This window comes from Merops nubicus, unplaced genomic scaffold (assembly GCF_000691845.1).
Source record: "Merops nubicus isolate BGI_N331 unplaced genomic scaffold, ASM69184v1 scaffold40868, whole genome shotgun sequence".
NCBI classification, from domain to species: Eukaryota; Metazoa; Chordata; class Aves; order Coraciiformes; family Meropidae; genus Merops; species Merops nubicus.
The window spans coordinates 2,888-10,609 of record NW_008628467.1 but is presented as its reverse complement, the minus strand read 5'-3'; positions in this window follow the sequence as shown (position 1 = coordinate 10,609).

Genomic DNA, 7,722 nt, shown 5'->3' with positions numbered 1-7,722 from the left:
TGTAGGGAAGTCAAATGAGGAAGGTATGGCTTCCAAATACAGAAAACAAACATACTGAGAGGCTGACTGAGGAGCATACACTGAACCTCCAGAGTAGACAATACAAAAAGCTCATTTCACAGCAGTTCGTGTCCTGGTTAAGAACATGGCACGATCTGGTACTGTGCTCCACACAGCAACACGTATGGCAGACTCCTACAGCCAAGGCACCAGCTAGACTGGCAAAACACACCCATGACCTGATTGTTTCCATAATGGTAGAGGCATGATGTCAGCCTGGCTCTGGTGGTAAGCAGTGACTAAGCTCACCCTCGGTATCCCCAGGGATGGAACTCAATCATACCACACAAAGTGACAGCCACAGAAACATCACCAAGACCTACACGAGGGGCAAAAAGCTCATGCTGGCATAAAGGGCAAAATTCCTCTGAGCAACGTCCCTGGACTCCCAAATGCTGGTGCAGCCCAACACAATGAGCAAAACCAGAATATCCACCTGGCTTGGGCAGCATTTATATAAGCAACATAATATTCCTGTAACACAGACTTCAGGACATTGCTGCAGGGCCAGTAACTTGATAGGAGGGTCCAAAGTTGGTATGTCCATAAAAATGTCTTAGTCACTGAAACGGAGCCTTATGACATACCAAGGATTTTACTCAAACCACAATTATTTAATAACTAATATTGCAGAAACAATCCTCTGCACAAATTATTTTTTCCTTCACTTACATTACAAATAACTCCCCCCACCCACACACCACAGCTAACGATGGAACATGTTGTCAATTTTACAGATGAGTAAACTAAATCACAAGGCTGACAAGTTTGACTTATTTCTTCAAGATATAAATTTAAACTAAAAAATCCTTCTCTGAAATAAATGTTTTTTTTTCACAGAAAAGTCAGGTAGGTGAGAAAAAAATTTTTTCCTTGTATTTTTTTCTTGACCAGCACAACAGTAGCAGGGGCAGTTGCATGATGAAGTTTTCCCATTTTTTTTCTGTCTGAAGCAGACATTCCCTCTGCAGAACCCACTGAGAATCACAGCCCCCTCCTGTCCCAGGCAAAGCACCAAAAATGACATGGGTCTTAAGGTATTTATTCAACTCCCAGTCTCTCACAATTCCAACATTCTGACATCTCAAATCATGTATTTCCTCTGAGCACACTTAAGAGAGAAATGTCGTTCTCCTGAGCAGCCACATCTGAAGTGGAGAAAGATTTTTGTTTTAAAAAAAGCTTGGGCTACTGAAAGGAAAAACAGAGGAGACTGTACAACACTGTAGCAACGCTTATTGTTTGTCAGCCTTATGCAATAAAGTGTCATGGGCATAAACAAGCAATGGAAAAGTTCTCAGGGAAAACCAGTCTGGTCTCTTAGTGCTAGGAGAGAGTATCAGGGAGGAGAGCTAAGAGCTCAATAATTAAAGCTGTCCATAGGCTTTCTTTTAAGAAAGGAGTTTCAAAGCTAAGCCTATGTACTGCTTCGTGTACCTCCAAACTTCAGTCACATTGTAAAGATACTCCTGCCAGTTTCTGACTGCCTCGTTCAGCTGCTAGTGCAGCCAAACCAAGCACAAAATTCAGCACAGGCTTATTAATCCTGGAACATAGGCCCAACCTCAGGCTTTATTAAAACCTTGGCATGCATTTTTGTAAGAGAAGTGGCACATATGAAACCATTAGGTCAAAGTATTCCTGAGATTACAAACAGAAAAAAAAAAAAAAAGAACCCAACCTGACAGTATGTGAATTTCACTGCTGAAAAAATGACTACTCTTATTTTTCTTCCTATTTACTATGAGTAACAGTGTTTACTGGAAATGTCACAGAAGAAATACAACTTCACAGATTTTGAAAAATTTAAATTTCAGCTCAGCTGGGAATCAAATTGAACCTTTGTACAAAGTAATACAACTGCTTCTGTTTAGAGGTGAAAATACTCCTCTTCAGTTTCTGCCCTTGGAAAGTGCTGTCCCCTATTTGCTTCAGAGCAGCTGTGTGGTTTAAGCAGGCACTTCAAATTTATTTTCAGTCAAGATGGTAGAAAATAACAACCCGTACAGTTAGCAAGCAGTTCTATTCCTAAAACTGACAGAAATCTTATTCTCTGTTTTGCTAAGCCCCTCTTAACTTTAGAGGAAGCTGAGGATGTTACAAGCAGGCAAGCCCCTGCAGTTATGTGAATGTCACAGGTTGTTTTGGATCCCAGGAAAAGAGCGAAGGTCACTTCTGATCATTATTCACTCAGACAACTTCCATACTTCATGTGACAGAAGGCAATGGCTGATGCCTCAATGGATGGCTATAAATGTTCATAGTACAAATAAATGCACCTAATACTACTGTGCTGCATATGACAGGCACATGTGTTTCCTCCTCCAAGTTAGAGAGCTTCACTGCTAGGGGTAAGCGCAGACGGGGCAAACCCGTTCATCCTCTTGGCAGAAGAGCAAAATAAACAGTACACTCTACAAAGGCAGGTGATCTCTTTTTTTACCCACAATGTATTAAAAGAGTATCTATACTCAGTAAGACGTATTTTTTCTTAACTTCCTAAGACTGCTCAGGTATGAACACTCCATTTGTTATCAAGAGCATTGCTTACTATGATCCCGTCTGTCTTCCAGCATGGAGGCATTAAAGTGCAATTCAAAATCCAGTTGTTTTCTACTCAGTGGCCTTTTGGCCTTCTACAAAACAGACACAAACTTCATCTGCTTAAAGTAAGCTCACTGTACAGGTAAGGGCAAAATCTGAGTTCTGAAAATGTACATAAGGACAAATGCTAATTAGAAAAAGGATTAAAATGTGACAGAGCAGTTACTCTCAAGACTGTTGCATAATTCTGTATGGCTTGGAAACATCACTAACAAAGGAATTGTGCCTAAGGGAGCAGCCTATGTTTGCAAATAAAACTAGCTGTCAACACTGGCAGTTACACCCACTGCTGGCAATAGAATATTCAATAAGGGAGACCAAAGAAAACTCTAGTGAACATCTAAACAAACTAATATGACAAGCAGTGTATCTAGAAGGGGTGTGTGGAATTGTGCTGGCACTGGACAAGGATAAAACCAACAGAGCAGTGAATCCTCTGACACCAAAGCACACTGAGCATATGCTGCAGTGTGTATGAGAGCATGTGTGTCTGAGGAGCTGCATCTCCAGTGCACCAAGTCCTTCAGCCATCAAGAGAAAAGGTAAAGAAACACAAGAGGAAAAGGTTTACAGAGCTAATGGCAAAAAGTTAAAATTCCACCTGCATCAGAACGGGAAGCTAGTATCACCTTTGGATATTGGGATGGTCAAGACGGAAAGAGAAAGAAATTGTAGTCTGAAGCCTTTACATGTAAAAATACATTTGTAATGAATTGATGCTGCGTTATTCTTCTCAAGGCACTTTGGGAGGATGAATTAAGCATAAAGTCTGAGGTGGAATGCCTCTTCCATAAGCTCAAAATTAAGAGTTTTCTGGTTTGATTGGTTGTTCTTTTTTCCCTTTGGATTATCTTCTGAGTCATAGGAGAACACTGTATTTTTTTTGACAGTTTATAACTTAGAAAACAAAAAAAATGTACAGACACTGCAGGGGTGGATAACAGCCGTAAGGAATAGGTCATACACTCTTAATCAAGCACAGTCAGAGTCAAAACTTAATGAGATTTGCTCCAAACTTCAGTACAATCAAGACACTGGTTTTGTTCTCACAAATTTTGGCATGGTGCCTTTTAAGATGAAGCATGTAAATGGCAAGCCCTTTTTACACTCATCTGTAAGATGTGGTTATTGCAAATATTACAATACTGTGTGTAACATAAGAAGCACAATGTGAAGATGGCAGACCACTGTAAGCAGCAAACACCCAGCAAGTATGTTCCAAAATTAATGATCAAACTTTTGAAACACTGGACTGAAACAAGCGCCCAGTAATGAATTGTTACTCACAGAAACTTTGCTCTTCACCATGCAATTTTTCATCAACAGATGATTCTAACTAACAAGAGCATAGTTTCTGAAAGCAATGCTCAGTTCTCCTACTGAGAGGTTAACTCTGAAAGCATTTGTGTAGGTGGGCAGTGAAGCAAAGATTTCATGTGATAAAATTTGATATGCTTTGTAGAAACACAAAGTTCTATTTAGTAAAGGAGAGAGAGCACCCAGACCCCCATGATCATGTACTTCCCCTTGAATAATATAAGTGAATAAAAACTTCAGAACAAAAAAACTTTGCAAACATAAGCTGGATTTGATTCAATGTTGTATTTTGGGTAAACCTGTCCTTCTCTGCCCAATTTCTCCAGCATTATCATCTAGAAAGAAGAATACGGAAAACAGCCTGTGCAGTGTCACTGAGACAGTAACTGGAAGGGGCTCTTCCTTCACAGGGCAGTCATGATAAATACAAAACCAAAAGATGCATTTCAGTGATACTAGGCCAGGAAATACTCCACTGAAGTTTTGTGACTGTAGAATTACCAGCTTCAGTTTGTAAAAATACATTGTTCTTCTTGACAGTTGTTGGACTTGGTTTCTAGTGAAGAAGTCTTGCAGAATTGTGTTTACTTTATGGTGTTGCAAACACACACAGCCAGACTTGTAGGATGAGCCCAGGTGCTTGCATTGCTTTGCCTGCCCTTCTTTGCTTCCACATCTTGCCGTGCTGCTGAAACACCCTCCCTGCACAAGCAGGCTGCTGATGAGCCCACTCCCTGGCAGGTCATGGCAATCTCTTGTGCATATGCCTGTGAAGCTAAGGCATCATTTATGCTAATACTTAGAATACAAAGTTAACACATCAAAGCAACACTGTACAGGGATCTATCTTCTCAATACCTTCCTGTGCCACACCTTAATTAGTCTTAAGTGAGTGAACGATGCATTATGTGATTTATTTCCTTTCCTTCTTCCCTTCATCCAAGCTGACTGTGTAATTTTCAGCGTTCTTGCATATTAAAGCAGTTCTAAGTGGGAGAAGTTATGCAAACTTTAAAAAATTAAACCTGAAGGACTCATCAAACTTTGCCATGTCACCTAAGTGAGCCTTCTTCCAAAGCACAGCCATCTTCCCAGTTCTCCAGGGGATGAGGGAGGACACCGTGACCAAGTCATTCTCCAAACCATTTGTGCTTTCTTGGGTAAGAGAACACCACTTAGCAGAATACTGTTAATAGCCAACACATGTCTACTACCCAGTCAACAGCTTGACCATCTCTATATGACACCAGAAAAGCAACAGACTTTTAAAGTAACCTTATTCTATAACACTTGGCACTAAATAAATACAGGAACAGTTTCAGCAGAGCAGTGCTAACTATTGTGGAGTGCAACATTTCTAAGAAAAAAGACATCTCCTACAGCTTCTAATTGTTCTACTGATTTGCTCTTCTTAGTCTGGTGAGTAAAACATCACAAAACAAAACCTACTTGTATATATTCATGCAAAATTGGACAGCTTTTAGGTTAACTCAAATCACAATCCAGATTTAAAGGAAAAAAAAATGTGCTTATTACAAATTGCAAACAGTGTGTGTGTGTCTCGCTGGGAAAAACCTGTCCAGAGGCCTGAGATTGGAGTGGAGAGGTAAAAATGATCAGAGGTTATTATCCAAACTGTTCCAACTCTCCTTTCTTTCAAATATAGAGATTATTGAAGAAATTATTCAAGCTGCTGAAATTGGGGCAGCCTCAAAAAACTACTGCAAAGTCAATATGGTAATAATATATTTAAAGGGCTAATGGAAAGACCTGAGATAGGGCTGGATTAACCCGACATCAGTGCAGACTCAAGCAGAAGATGTGAAAGAGGGAGAGGGCATTAGCACCACAAAGACCAGTCACACCAACACTGCAGCTGTACTCCCCAGTTCAGTCACAACTCCTATTACAACCCAAATGCCACATCATGTCCTTGGACTTTTGAAGAGCACTGTACCTAACAGCAGCTGCCATTTTTGTTAAAACAGGATGATGGCAGTGATTTGTATTTTAGCAGAAAAGAAACAGAAAGCTAAATGTCTTGAAGCCAAAGTTAGGTCAAGTCACTCTGGAAGAAATGCATACATTTAAAGTAGGGGTAATTAACCACTGAGAGGACCTAGCTAAAGGCAAGAGAGAGTCATTGTCATTTGGCAGGTTTAACATGGAAATGAGATCCCTGGAGATGGAACTGCAGAGCAGGAGGCCCCTCCAGTGAACACACTACCAGTACTCCTCCTCTTCTAGAAAACAAGGTAGTTGGAGTATGTCTGCTCATGGCAGCTGCAGTAGAGTACCACTGAGATTTCTTTCTTTCTCTCTTACTTTCAGTGTATTTTATAGTTACATATGTCTGGCAAAAGGCTGGTATAAACTTTGGATCCCAAAAAAACAAATATAATGTAATAATTAATGCAGAAATTCTAACCAAATTAATTTTGTTGCTGAGTCTGTACAACATGTTGATGATGCAAGAACTACTACAATAAAATTGGGTTGGATAATTAAGGACTCCAAACTGGGATTCTGATACTCTGCTGGGGTAGGGTAAAAAGTCCACAAGAGACAGTAATTGACATAGGTACAGTTAAAGTGTTCTGGTATGATTAGAAGAAATATTACATCGTGTCAGTAAGAGCAAACAGTTCAACAGATCAAATGAAACACTACCAGATACACCTGAGAACGCTTTGCTGCATCTGTCAGAAGCAGCAGCAAGCAATAAATGCATACATGTGATAAATATGTGCAACTACTGGTGTCATGAACCTTGTTGCCAGGACTAAGCAAAGCTGCAGAACCACCAGCGATGACAGATTATCATTTGTAAACTGTAACTTTATGCCCTGTGGTCAAGCACTCCCTGAGAGCTCCCAGTGCCAGTGTGTAAACATGGTTATTTTGCAAACACATATTCTTGCCCCTGTGAACCCCACAGGTATATCCATATACTCCTTAATACAGCTTTACAAGTGCACCAGCTGCTTCCAGGCTTTACAAGTAAGTCTTTCTTATTTAAATGGCTTGTTAAAATTAAGAGTTACAACCTGAAATACAAGAGTGTTTTGTTTTTTAATCAAGAAAATTAAAATTAAAAAGCTCTGCTGAAATAAAAAGTTTGTCCTTGATCTGACCCAGTAAAAGGTTTTATATTCTTAATGCCAGAAACAAAAATAAAACCAGGGTCATTTTTATCATCTTCACATTTTGACTGTGAAATACTTCACTGGCAATTGTCTAATTACTGGCTACTTACAATCTCAGCTAACAGAAAGTCAGCTCCATCACACACTATTAGTTATGCACAAGTACTAAGAATAATACTCTAATTATTAATAGACTAGCTAGGAATAGGAAAACACATAAGAATGTAAACAAACTGGTTAGGTGATGCAGCTTGAAGATGCTCCCTCACATTTTAAATTCACCTTAACTACAGAAAGAAGACTCATCAGTGATGTCTGGCATCAGGTGAAGGCAGCTAGCCCATAAAAACCAGTTTTTTACAGCTATGTTGCCATGCCTCCCATGAGACAGGGAGTGCTCTTGACTAGGTCTCATGGCTACTTTGACATAAACAAATGCTAAGTGAAGGAGCTGAAGGACACAGGCAGCGTCGGAAACTCTCTGTATAGCTAGAGGATTTTATTTTATCATACATTCTACATGAAACAAAAAGGTCACGCAGTAGTTTTAAAGTCATACATGTAAACAGACTTATCAGCCCCCTCTACAGCATAA